The sequence below is a fragment of the Electrophorus electricus genome, chromosome 21, assembly GCF_013358815.1.
Source record: "Electrophorus electricus isolate fEleEle1 chromosome 21, fEleEle1.pri, whole genome shotgun sequence".
Lineage (NCBI taxonomy): Eukaryota > Metazoa > Chordata > Actinopteri > Gymnotiformes > Gymnotidae > Electrophorus > Electrophorus electricus.
Window position 1 is genome coordinate 4,131,336 of NC_049555.1, and position 13,904 is coordinate 4,145,239.

Below are 13,904 nucleotides of genomic sequence, written 5' to 3' on the forward strand. Positions count from 1 at the left end.
CATGTATGTTCACTTGCGCACACGCGCGCACACACACACACACACACACACAGGCAAACACTCAGACTCGCAACTACACGTACACAAAGGCACACATGGACATACACACAGACACACAACCACGTGCACACACACAAAGTGGAACATTTAGAGAATTTAAACTATAAGAGAGCCTGTTCTATGACTGTCCTATCATAGACACAGCTCTAATGTGAACCTGGACTCACAGACACAAGAACAGCACACACAGGTGCACACAGGCCTATGTACACACGCAAAGACACACACAAATTCCTGAAATATATACATTTATGTATTGATTCTGTATTTTCAGTGACTTAGTTTTATAAGTAAATTATATATGATAAAAAGTGTGCAGAAATGTGCAGAAAAACACAAATGTGTTTTCACCCAATAGTGTGGGATCACACACACCCGCACACACTCACATACACACACACACACACACACACACACTAAGTCCGGTGTGCCAGTAAACTCAGACGTTCCATGAAGCTACCAGACAGAGGAATTTTCCGACAAACAGCCGCGTACGCGAATGTTCTCACACACACGCAGACACACACCCACAGACACAGCACACACACACATTCACGCAGACGCCAAACAGAGTGGCTGCTCTGTGGGGAAATAATGACATCATGGTCACGGCAGGTTCGCTGGCAGTGCACAGTTCAGATGTGAGAGGCAAAGAGGAAACACAGTGTGTGTGTGTGTGTGTGTGTGTGTGTGTGTATGTGTGTGTGTATGTTTAATTGTGGTAGATGCAGAATTGAATAAACTATTTAAATATACTATTTTTGGAAGAAGACAGAGAAGGAAAGACAGAAAAAGAGTGCAGGAGAGACACAGAGAAAGAGGAGGGAGAGAGAGAGAGAGAGACAGAGAGGACAATGTAACCAGGGCAATACGGACAAAAGTTCACAGTAGAAGGAGGAAGTGAAAATGGAGCACGTCTCTGTAGAATATATCCAGAACCTTCTCTCTCTTACATGTGACTGTAGAATATATCCGGAATGTTCTCACTCTTACACATGACTATAGTGTATATCCAGAACTTTCTCTCTGTCACACCTGACTGTAGTGTATATCCAGAACCTTCTCTCTCACGTGATTGTAGTGTATATCCAGAACCTTCTCTCTTTCACATGTGGTTGTAGTGTATATCCAGAACCTTCTCTCTCTCTCACATGTGACTGAAGTGTATATACAGAACCTTCTCACTCTTACACATGACACTATAGTGTAAATCCAGAACCTTCTCTCTCTCACATGTGACTGTAGTGTATATCCAGAACCTTCTCTCTCTCACACATGATTGTAGTCTATATCCGGAACCTAACCTTCTCTCTGTCACCTGTGACTGGAGTGTATATCCAGAACTTTCTCTCTCTCACATGTGACTGTAGTGTATATCCAGAACCTTCTCTCTCTTTTACAGTTGACTGCTGTATATCCAGAACCTTCTCTCTCTCACATGTGACTGTAGCGTATATCAAGAACCTTCTCTTTCTCTCACATGTGACTGGTGTATATCCAGAACCTTCTCTCTCTCACACGTGACTGAAGTGTATATCCAGAACCTTCTCTCTGTCACATGTGACTGAAGTGTATATCCAGAACCTTATCTCTCTCACATGTGACTGTAGTGTATATCCAGAACCTTCTCTCTCACCTGTGTCTGTAGTGTATATCCAGAACCTTCTCTCTGTCACACGTGGCTGTAGTGTATATTCAGAACTTTCTCTCTCTCACATGTGACTGTAGTGTATATCCAGATCTAACCTTCTCGCTCTCCCACATGTGACTGTAGAGTATATCCAGAACCTTCTCTCTCTTTTACATGTGACTGGTGTATATTCAGAACCTTCTCTCTCTCACACATGACTATAGTGTATATCCAGAACCTACTCTCTCTCACATGTGATTGTACTGTATATCCAGAACCTTCTCTCTCTTTTACATATGACTGGTGTATATCCAGAACCTTCTCTCTCTCACATGTGACTGGAGTGTATATACAGAACTTTCTCTCTCTCACACGCGACTGTAGTGTATATCCAGAATCTTCTCTCTCACACAACTGTAGTGTATATCCAGAACCTTCTCTCTCTCACATGTGACTGGAGTGTATATACAGAACTTTCTCTCTCTCACACGTGACTGTAGTGTATATCCAGACTGTTCTCTCTCTCACACGTGACTGTAGTGTATATCCAGACTGTTCTCTCTCTCACACGTGACTGTAGTGTATATCCAGACTGTTCTCTCTCTCACACGTGACTGTAGTGTATATCCAGACTGTTCTCTCTCTCACACGTGACTGTAGTGTATATCCAGAACCAATCGAGCATATTTGGTTTCAGCTTTTGTCACTTTGGTGTTTCTGTTTCACACGCCCAAACGTGTGGCATCGCATGTCTGAGACTGCTAGCACTAACCTGCCCAGCCGACGCGGCAGCAGGAGAAAATCCAGATCTGGGAACGATTGGAAAAATAAACGTCCCACAATTGTGCCGTTTGTAAGGAGCGGTTGTCAGATGGAGCCTGTTATTTGAACGATCTGTGTGTCCGCAGAACACACACACACACACACACACACACACAGAGGAAGAAAGAGAGAGACAGAACGCACACGGGCAGGACACACACACACACACACACACACACACACACACACACAGAGGGGGAAAGAGAGAAAGAGAAACAGTGTTTTGTTTATCACTGAACTCTGTCTTCCTGGAAAGCAACTTAAAAAAAACAGTGCTTATTTCCTTCCATCTCTCCTGAATGAGAGAGCGAGGAAACCCAGAGAGGAAGCAAGAAAAGAACATAGTGGAAGGGATGGAGAGAAAAAGATGGATAGATGGAGCTAGAACAAGAGAGAATGAGTGTGAAAGAAAGAGAGAGAGGGGGAGAGACAGAGAAGGGGAAATATCTGAATCTTTGATGCTGGGTCACCTTTCTCTGGCAGTGACTGCATGACATTTTAAGAGCACCAATTAATCCAGCAATACTCCACGCACAGAGAAACACACACACACACATACATAGATGCATTTGCATGTGCGCACACACACACACACACACACACACACACACACACACACACACACACACACACACACACACAGAGGCAAAGACAGACACAAACTCCTAAATCACTCATGGACAGAGTGACTTGTGACCCAACATTGACACACACTCTACTTCCAAGTCATCAAAGGTCCCAAAAAAACTTGGAGGACAAAATATAATTGAATATTCACACACACACACACACACACACACACACACACACACACACACACACACACACACACGTAGGTAAAGGGTAGAGGAAGCAGGGTATGGATTCTGATTGGCTGTCCAGTGGGACTGTGCCCACCCACTCAGGGACTGGCTGCTTTCGACAACAACATTACTGACCTTTCACCTTTCACCTCCAGCCACAGCCATGTTCGTAGGCTGCTTGTGTGTCTGAGAGATAGAGAGGGGGAACTAGAGGAAAGGGTGGAGATGGAAGTGAGTGTTTAGGCATGTACATTAGATGCCGTGCAAACACACACACACACACACACACACACACACACACAGGGATCAGTCCTGCCTGACATTACAATGGTGAGTGACAGGCCTTACCCAGGAGAATTCACCCAGGTGCCTATGGGAGTATATATCAGGTCCTAATTTTGATTTGTAAATATATTTGTATGTTTGTATGTTTGTATGTGTGTGTGTGTGTGTGTGTGTGTTAGACAGTAGACAGACATGCTGTGCTGTAGCTGAGCACAGCTGCGAAGACGGCAGCGAAGCAAACATTGTTCACCTGAAAAGGTGTGTGTGTGTGTTTGCGTGTGTGTGTGTGTGTGTGTGTGTGTGTGCGCGTGTGTGCATGCGCATGCATGAGTGTGTACGTGCATGCGTGTGTGCGTGCATGTGTGTATGTGTGCACACGTGTGTGTGCTTGTGTGTGTGTGTGTGTTCCAGCGGTGCTGTCTGACAGGCGGTGTCACATCCCCTGATTGACAGTTGTGATAAGCAGGGAGACAGCCGGCACACACTGACAGCGTACGTCACACACGACACCCTCAGATAGTGCATGAGTGTGTGTGTGTGCATGTGTGTGTGTGTGTGTCTGTGTGTGTGTGCGTGCGTGCACGTGTGTTTTTCAGGCAGCCTGTGTGAGCACTGCCAATGTACGTCACGTTCCCCTTGTTGGCCTCATACCAGTCAGCCAGAGAGAGCAGGAGAGAGGGAGGGAAAGAGAGAGAGAGAGAGAGAGAGAGAGAGAGAGAGAGAGGGGAAGAGAAAGGAAAACAGAAAGAAAGGGGGTGGATTGGGAGGGAAAAGTGCCGGCAGCGTGAGAGAAAAACAGACAGAGAGAATTAGAGAGAGAGGGAGGGTGTGTGTGTGTGTGTGTGTGTGTGTGTGTGTGTGTGTGTGTGTGTGTGTGTGTGTGTGTGTGTGTGTGTTTTAGAGGGAGGAGGAGGGAAAGGACAGACTGTCGGGGAAGCACAGCAGAGAGAAATGAGGCAGAGTAGATAGCGAACGACAGAACGGAGGGAGGGAGGGAGGGGAGGAAGGGAAGAGGTAGCAGTGGGGCCAAGAGGAGGAAAGGGAGCGGGGAAAAGAGTGAACCTGTGTGTGTGTGTGTGTGTGTGTGTGTGTGTGTGTGTGTGTGTGTGTGTGTGTGTGTGTGTGTGTGTGTGTGTGTGTGTGTGTGTTAGATGGTCTCAGCAGGGGAGTTTACTGCTGTTCACCTGCAGGCAGCGAGAGGAAGATTTTTTCCCCAGAGCCTCGGCGTAACGACACAACGCTTCCTGCCATACACACACACACACACACCCCCACACATACACACACACATACACACACACACACCTTCTGGCTAGCCTTCCTCATTCTCTTACATGCTCTATCATAGTAAGTGTTGATCCTAAGCCTTTTAAAGCTATTAAGCTGTGCGATTTCACAGTAAGATGATCCATAAACTAAACAATCATAAAGACCAAATTGTTAGGGTTTTTAGATTTGATGAAAATGGTTATCATATGGAAACCCTCAGTTCATAATGACTTAATGGTAAAATAATTATGTCAGCAACTAGTCTAGTACTTGCATTTCATGCACCAATTGAGAATGTTATGGAATGCTGTGGTTCATTCACAAAAATATATTCACTTCTATATGGACGTGTGTGTGTGCATACGTGTGCGCGCAACCCCTGACACTATTGTCTGACCATGACACTGAATCAAGGCAATATATAACCCTTCAAGGTGTGTGTGTGTGTGTGTGTGTGTGTGTGTATTTCCTGTTTTTGTGCTTAGTCAGTTAATCCTCTAGAGGAGGGTGTATAACGTTTGAGGGCAACCGGAGTTAGACTCTCTGCCAATCTCATAGCTTGATCTCTACCTAATTGAAGGATGGAGATAGACCTTCAACCAATCAGATTAGCGTGTTCCTTTCAACCAATCAGATGGCTTGGTCGCTGTTGTTGTAGCTGTGTAAAAATAATTGCCCGTGTTGGCATGTTTTTACGGCGTAGTTTTCATTCAATTGGACGCATTAAGATTAACTTTTGCCGTTGTTCCCTGAACCCGTGAACATGTCCCCCCCGACACACGTTCCATGTATTGTAAAAATGTGTTAAGAGTTAGAATGTCTCTAAAAATATTTGCCATGTTGGCTAACCCTAGCTAGCTCTAGCTACTAGTGGCTGATAACGCAGAACTACAGTACATAGTTTCCGGGCAGAACTGGGAACAGCTTTAAGTCTTAAAGTTTGGCAAAGTTTGTATTTTATTTGTGATTTTAATTAAGTGTTATACATCTGGCCTAATTGTATGAGGCCTTTTCAACTAGAGTTCCTTGTGGTGTACTTTTGGAGTAAATATAACTCTTCCGGGGTTCCAAGGTTAGCTGTCTTATCTAGTATTAACTCGGGACTTGCAGAGTTGCACCATGTGACTAAGCTGAATGGCAGAGAGTCGTAGGTGAGCCTCACAGTTCCAGCGTGTTCGAGAAACATCAGTGGGGGTCTGTTTTAGTGTGCAATTTAGGAATGCGCTTGTTTAAAACTATTTTGTGGATGCTGCCTTGTGAGAAAAATCTTAACTTTCGCCTTCCTCAGCAAGTACGCTCCTATAAGTTGGGTTCTTTCAGTTCTGCAGCGGAGGGCGAAAAAGCGAGAGAGGGAGGGGGGACTACGGCGACACGAAAGAGGGAAAGTACAATGGATGGCTACACTTTTTGGCCAATCTTCCCATTAGTCTGCCATCCTCTCTCTCTCTCTCTCTCTCTCTCTCTCTCTCTCTCTCTCTCTCTGTGTGTGTGTGTGCATGCGTGCGCGTGTGTGAGATTAAACATTTATGAGAAAATCAAGCCATCGAGAATTGTAGTCCTAAGCGCATTTTTTTTTTTTTTAAATTGCCATTCTGCACTTCCCCCAATGATTCTTCACTTTTTCATAATTGGATCCCACATTGAACAATTTGCATACTAATGCCGTTTTCCATTGAAAATCATTGTGATTCTTGCCCATCCATAATTTTATATTAATGGCATTTAACTGTCCTAGCAGTGGGCCATTACACACTGTTTGTGATGCATTATGGGGGGTTAGGAGGGGCACTGGGGTCCAGGAAGTATCAGGGACAGAATTCGGTGTGCCACTGAGCAGCTAAAACACAGCCCTGGAGTGTGCTGAGAAAACGCTATTATTTCTCACTTACTCTCTCTCTTGCTCAATCTCTCAGTCTCTGTAGCTCGCTGTCTTACGCACACTCACACACACACACACACACACACACACACACACACACACACACACACACACACACACGCGCGCGCGCACGCACACATGCACACATGTACGTTAGTGCCTGGCAACCAAATCACAATAATTAAGATTCAACAGCAGCAATGTGGCCTCTGTGTAGATAAGAGCAGAGCAGAAGGAAGTGATGAGCGACGACTAACCACCTGTGTTAAACACACACACACGAACATACCTACATGGAGACACACACGCACATAGATGGACACATCGGCTACATAAATATAATGGCTCGGAGAATATGACAATTGTGAAAATAGGCCAGTTATCATCACCTCCTCGTTCATTCTCTCTCTCCTCCCTGCTTGTCTCCCTCTCTCCTCCCTGCCTGTCTCTCTCTCTCCTCCTCTCTTTCTCCTTTGCTATGCTTCTTTCTTTCTCTGTCACACAAATTCATATCACACAGATTTCAAGGTCTGAATCAATGGTTACGTAGTCTGATACTGGGACCAGTAAGAGCGCACTGTGGCCCATATTCACATGCAGCAGAACTTTGTTTACTGTACCCATATGATAAATAGAGGGGGGGGGGGGGGGGGATTGGATATTCTTACTTTTTTAAACATACCCTGAAATTATATCATTCATGCATTTTAACATTTGCTCTGTGCTGCGTAATTAACCCTATCGTTAGCTTTGGTACGATATTCTAGGAAAATGTAGCTCTGTATCCCCTTTCTGATGCCCACAGTTATCCAGGAGGAAGGCGAGACAGGTGATCAGGGAGCGGGAGGAAGTGAGACAGGTAGTCGGTGTTCAGTGAAACAGGAGCTGGTGTAGAATAGGTAAGCATAGGCGAACAGGCAAGGCCTGGGGAAATGATGAGTGAAACAGGTGAGCAGTGCGACAGGCAACATGTGAAGTAAGCACTGACAAATGAACAGTGAGACAGATGGTCAGTGAGCCAGCTGGATGAGCAATGAGACAGGTAATCATCGAAATAGGTTGGCAGTAAGACGGATGTGATGGTGAGACAGACGGTGGGTGGGGGTGTTTACTGCGGTGCACCATTATTGCAGCAGTAATGACATAAGTTTGTGTTTACCAACTGTGCTACTGGCATGAAGAGAGTGTGAAGATTCACGTCAGGATTTTAGTGATTTCCATATTTCATGGAGAATGTTTTATTGTGCAGGGAACGGTGGCCATTGCGCGCTGCTGTGTGCGTCTCTCTCGCTCTCGCTCCGCTTTGTGTTTACTTATAAAAACTAACGATCCAACAACAAAAACAAATAGCGCCAATGGCGCCAGTAGCGACTGGCGTGCCTGCCGAACGTCACGCATCGCGTGGGCGACGTCCTTTCATTCCGTGCCGGTGCGTCCCTGTCTCTCAGAGTGACGGAAGCCAATTACCGGAGCAGCCGCGTGACCTTTAGTATGCAGATGAGCGGCGGCAGGCGTTTTTTTTTTTTTTTTTTCGCGGCCAGTAAACGTTAACGGCAGAGCGAGCGAGTGGAAGAAGAGAGTCATAATAGCGCGTGGATCGTTAGACGCTCATTAGGGAGCACGGGCCCGCAGATATTAAAGAGCAGTTAGGAGCTGAGAGGCCCCGCAGTGTGTCACACGCGCACGCCCGCACTTACCCACTCCTGTGGTCTAACTGCACCGCGCCCGGGATAAGAGGCTGTGTGCAAGTGCCTGGTGTGTGTGTGTGTGTGTGTGTGTGCGTGTGTGCGTGTGTGTGTGTGTGTGTGTGGCGGGTGGCTCAGCACTAGCTTCGCCGCCGGAGTCCTTGGACGCGCTGACATTAGTATTCACAGTCAGCGCTCCCCCTCCGCGCCTGAATTAATTTTCCACTTCGCGTGCGTGCGCGCGCGCGCAAGCGCGCGTGTCTCGGAGTAAGCGCTCGAGAGAGCCAGCGCGGAATGCACTCCCGTTTTCTGAGCCTTTCCTCTTAGGTCTATCAGAAACGTTATTTTGTTATATACTACTCTTTTATACTTCAATAGTGTACCTGAAAATCTATATTCTGTTGTATTTAGAAATTTTATATTTATGTACCTATTACAATCTTCTATAGCTGATGCGATGTCAGATTTCTATACCGTAAGTTTTTGTGTGTGCGCGTGTGTTTACGATTCCTACACAGGAGGACTTGCCTGTGTATACCTCCATAGTCCACTGAAACGCTTCTATATTATAATTTATTTTCTGAGATCCCTGTAATCATTGTTGTTAGATCTGGCGGACTGCGATCCTGCCGGGCCTTACTCTAAACCGCAGTCAAGGGAGAGAACGGAGATTCGCCTCCTCCTACGGAAAGAGACTCAAATTCATCATGTCTTTTCCTGTGCGGGGAGACAGACAGTGTGCGTGCATGTGCGCGCGTTTGTGAATGTGTGGTATTTGTATTCTCCACGCGTACGCAGCGCGCCAGATAATTCTGCTTTTTTTCCCTCTCATTTTGATATATGCAGCCCCTGAGTCAGCGAGAGCCTCCGAGGACCCGGCGCTTTTATTGCTCTCTCCCTCCCTCCCTTCTCCCTCCTCCCTCCCGCTCTCTCATTCCACCCCCCCCCCCCCCCCGGTCCGCGCAGCGAAATGCCTTCTGGAGCGCATATTATTCATTCGGCTGTCGGTTGACGAGAGAGAGAAAGCACGATTCTTCATTTCTGTTTTGCGCTCGCTCTCTCTCTCTCTCTCTCTCTCTCTCCCTCTCTCTCTCTCTCAGCGCCGTCGCGTGATTGAAAAGCTCCGGCGGATCTGAACACTACTGGCTAATTAATTGATCGATTCGGCACGTGCGGAGAGGCTGCTGTCTCGTTTAAGCGTAACAGGACCGCGCTAATTGAGATTCCGTGTACACACGCACTTCATCTGATTTTTTTAGGACGCTCGTGGGTTTGTTTGCCGACGCTGGCTTTATCCGCTTGTTTGGGAAAGGGCTCGAGCTTCGCCGCTCCGCGTCCCCCGCCCCCCGCACCTCATGAAATTGATTTATGTGTCATAGGTAACGGCAGAGCGTCTCTCGTATGCGAATTAAATGCCGCCTATACGAAGCCGAGAAAACGGCTCATGGTTAGCCGTGGATTTAATTTGGCCTTAATTTGTACCCCCACCCCCACCCCCGCACTTCTCTCTCTTGTCACTTTCGCTCCTTCTGTCTTTCGCGTGCGGCGGTAAGAACGCGTTCGCGTGCGTCTGCGCGGAACACCGGCTCTCCCGCTGGCCAAACACGACCCCCATCCTCTCGGCAGACCCCCCCCCCCCCCCCCGACCATCAGGGGGGATCTGTCAGCGCCCCGGGGAAGGGAGGGGGGGTGGCAGAAGGGCGCGGAAAGGAGGTGGACAGGCGCGAGAACGAATAATCCCGAGGTCAGTGCTTAAACCCGCCATGTGTTGCGCGATGCAGAGGGTGCCGCCTCCGGGATAGACAAGGACACGGACATATGGGTGTGTGCGAGCGAGAGCGCGACACGGAGAGCGACAGGAAGAACGTGCGCGCGTGTATGACTCAGACAATTAGAACGCCAGTCAAAGACACGTCCGTGTCGCGAGCCAAGAAAAACCGTTTGCCTTCGTCAAGGCATAAACACGCAGCACAGAGCCGCGCGCTGGCCCAGGGGAGCAGGTATGTTCATTAAACGGGCTGATTGCGCTAAAGGCAGCGCTGCGCGGACGGGGGCGGCGCGGGCTGGGGTAGAGGGGGGTGTGGGGGCAATTAGTGGCAAATTAAATTTAAACTCATCATGCTTACTCGCTCACAGAAGGCTTAAATGCCAACGCTGTCATATGGAAAATTGCACAGGTTTGGTGTGCGTGCACGTGTGTGTATGTCTATATCTCTAGATGTGTGTGTGTGTGTGTGTGTGTGTGTGTGTGTGTGTGTGTGTGATGACTAAAACTTTCCAGGTCCCAGAACATTATGCCCAAGGATGAAGTCACTCTAATCTGATAGTTCCTAAATACAGCCACGGGTATTTGAAACCCTCCGGCAGCCTATTTCTTCCTGCATGCCTATAAAGAGACATGGGCTGCACCGAGAGCCCTCGGGGCACGTCCCTGGGACAGACCCCGGACAAGACGGACCCCTGTCTGCTAGGGTGGTGCGCGTCTGCCTATGTGTGAGTGGCGCACGCACTCACATGGTCCTCCCCACACACACACACACACACACGGTCCACTTGTATACCCCCCACAGCGCATGGCTGCTGTTCCCCACTCCACAGTGCCCGCCCTCTAGCCCCCCTACCCCCGCGTGGAAAACGGAACGCAACATAAACACGCGCGGTGACCCCAGTGCGTCTGAGGGTGGCGCCACAGAGGCTGTTAGCTTTGGTTGCGCACGCGAAGCTTCAAGGGTTTCACTCCACTACAATAAAAGACAAATCCCCTCCAAACGCGCGAGTACGAACTGCTAGCCTGCGCTCCACGCCCGAGCCTCCTTTCATCTCTGATCCGCAGCACCAACCTGACTTCACTGTCTCCACACTTGCTGAGTGTTGTGTACTGGTGTGTCAGGGCAGGTGTCATGTCTGTGTGTGCACGCGAGCGAGCGTGCGTGCGTGCGTGCGTGTGTGTCCATGTTCGTCGGCTTGTTTTTGTCTGTTCCTTAAAAACAACAACAAAAAATACATTTTGTGTCAACGTCTCTCTTGTGTCAACAAAGAAGGGTTGCTGGGTGTGTGTGTAATGAGTGTGTGGATGTAAGTGTGTGTGTGTGTGTGTGTGTGTGTGGGACGGGGGGGGTATGTAGGTGTATCAGTTCAGAGAGCAGGGTCCCAGAGGACATTAGTTGGCTGCTGGAGATGGTTTGGCAGATTCGTGTCTGCAAGCGCACACACACACATGCAGAGCAGCACTAATCACCGTCACGGATATGGGCATGCTTCCAGCAGACGTGACTGTGTAACGTCATCACCGTCAGAGCTCTGCGTGTGTGTCTGTCTGTGTGTGTGTGTGTGTGTGTGTGTGTGTGTAGTCACAAACACCAGACGGCAGTAGGCGTGCATGCAGTGTCATGAACATTCGACAGCTCTGTGTGTGTGTGTGTGTGTGTCAGAGAGAGTGTGTGCAGTGTTATTAACATCAGATTGCTGTGTGCGTACACCAAGCATGATTTTCAGATGTGAGATGGTGTGCGTGTCTTTGCAGTATCATGATAATCGGATGGCACAGAATCCAGAATGGTGTATGTGCATGCGTGTTTGTGCGTGAGAGAGGGAGAGAGTGTGAGTGTGAACAGTACAGTCATTAAAATTAAAAGTCAGTGGTGCTGTCCACTACAGCTAAGTGCTTGCCACGGTTTAACCAGTCCAGAGGTGAGTGTGTGTGGCTGTGCATTTCTGTTTGTACATGCATGCGCATGTGTGTGTGTGACTGTGTGTTCATCCCCCTGGGCGTTCCGAGCCTGACTCACTAACCCATACTGCAGAGTGCACATATATTCAGACAAAGCTGCCCGCAGCACTCAGGACAAAGGTCAGGGGTCATATCAGACCCACCAGGATAGGACTTGACACAGCCTTTCCAGGCCCTGTATGGCCTGTGCACACTGCAGCACTTTGGCGGGTGAGGGGCGGACTTTGGGGAGTCACAACACACAACCACCAATCAGCTTTACCATTCAGTCCTGTTGAGAAATGACAGAATCTGGGGTAGACCTCAGGACGGCTTGGTTCATGTAACACAGTATTTTTTTTTTTGTGTGTGTGTGTTTGTATGTGTAAAAGAGTCGATCACGAGTGTGCTGCCAGCTTCCAAAAAAATCTTGGAAGGCTTCCTTTTGTATCATTTTGCGGAGTTGTTTGTCCAACAGCAGAGAATGTCTCTGACTGAAGCAACCAACCAGCCATAAAACGGACACAGAAGTAAAGAGGGAACCATTTCTCTGTCCAGGTTCAAACTCACGGAACCTCTCTGACCCTCTTGCCAGAAAACAGTGATTTGTCCCAGAAGGGCAGCAATAAAACCAGCCAGCCAACCGACGAGACCAACAAACGGACAAATACAGCGGTTTTAGAAAAGTCCAAATAAACCCTAACCATTCCCATCTTCACAGCTTCCCAGCTCGTCTGAGATCAGCATTCACACCCTGCTTCACATCCGGATGCACAGGGCAGCAGGGGAGCGAGGGCGTTTCCGAAACGACTCACGCGAGACCAGCCGGTCCCGACAGCCCACCCACCCCCCAACTCCTCTGGCGAGCTGGCGGGCGGGAGGGCGGCAACCGTGACATCTGGATCTGCGTGATCCCGCCAGGGCGGGCAGGGTCGTAGTGGGCGGAAGTAAACGCGGATCGATTACTCATGCGACACGTGGAGGGGAGGCTGGGGGTGCCGATCCTGTCTGATCACGTCTCCGGCTCACGGGAGGGAAACAAGCGACTCGCGTTTGAAACAGGCTCCCCTTCCCCGAAGGGGCGGACGGATTCCGGAGCCATGACCCTTGCTTCCTCTGGGTGGTCCGGCCAGATCCGGCTGGCCGTGTCCATGTAACGGGATCCAGTGCAGGAAGAAAGGGCTCCCCTGCTGTGAATGCTTCCAAGGTCAGTGTACATGAGGCATCTGAAGGTAGGAGGCCTGATCTGAGGTCAGTCTGCTCCCCCACGGGTATTATGGGTACGTTAACGTGAGATTACCGAGGGCAGTGGGCGCTAAGCGTTTTATGGCAGGAGGCGCGTTATGAGGTCAGACTCCCGCCCTGTTTATGGGGACTATGGTGACGGAAACGAAGATTAGCGTGTCTGCTTTGGTGAAGGTGAACCAGGTGTCCATCAGTCGAGTAGCCTTTTGTGTGTGTGTGTGTGTGTGTGTCTGTCTGTGTCTGTGGGGGGGCTCATGCATGTGTGTGCGTGCATGCTGGGCTACCAACGCAAATCTGAAGGACATTGCTTCTTTGATGGATCTTTGCACATGAGGGAACAGCGATGTGTGTGTGTGTGTGTGTGTGTGTGTGTGTGTGTGTGTGTGTGTGTGTGTGGTGGGGGGGCAAGTCTGTGTGTGTGAAAGAGAGAGAGAGAGAGTGTGTGTGTGTGTGTGTGTGTGTGTGTGTGTGTGTGTGTGTATGTGAGAGAGAGAGAGTTTGTGTGTGTGCCTGCATG

General features: G+C 48.8%; 1 long non-coding RNA gene across 1 annotated transcript in view; it reads right to left on the reverse strand.

Annotated features, from left to right (window-relative positions):
- Positions 1 to 13,904, reverse strand: part of LOC113585717 — a 35,366-nt gene that overhangs the window by 11,242 nt on the left and 10,220 nt on the right. The window contains exon 3 of the long non-coding RNA XR_003411546.2: positions 2,463 to 2,584. This is a non-coding gene — a long non-coding RNA (uncharacterized LOC113585717). The remainder of the gene's footprint in view (positions 1 to 2,462; positions 2,585 to 13,904) is intronic.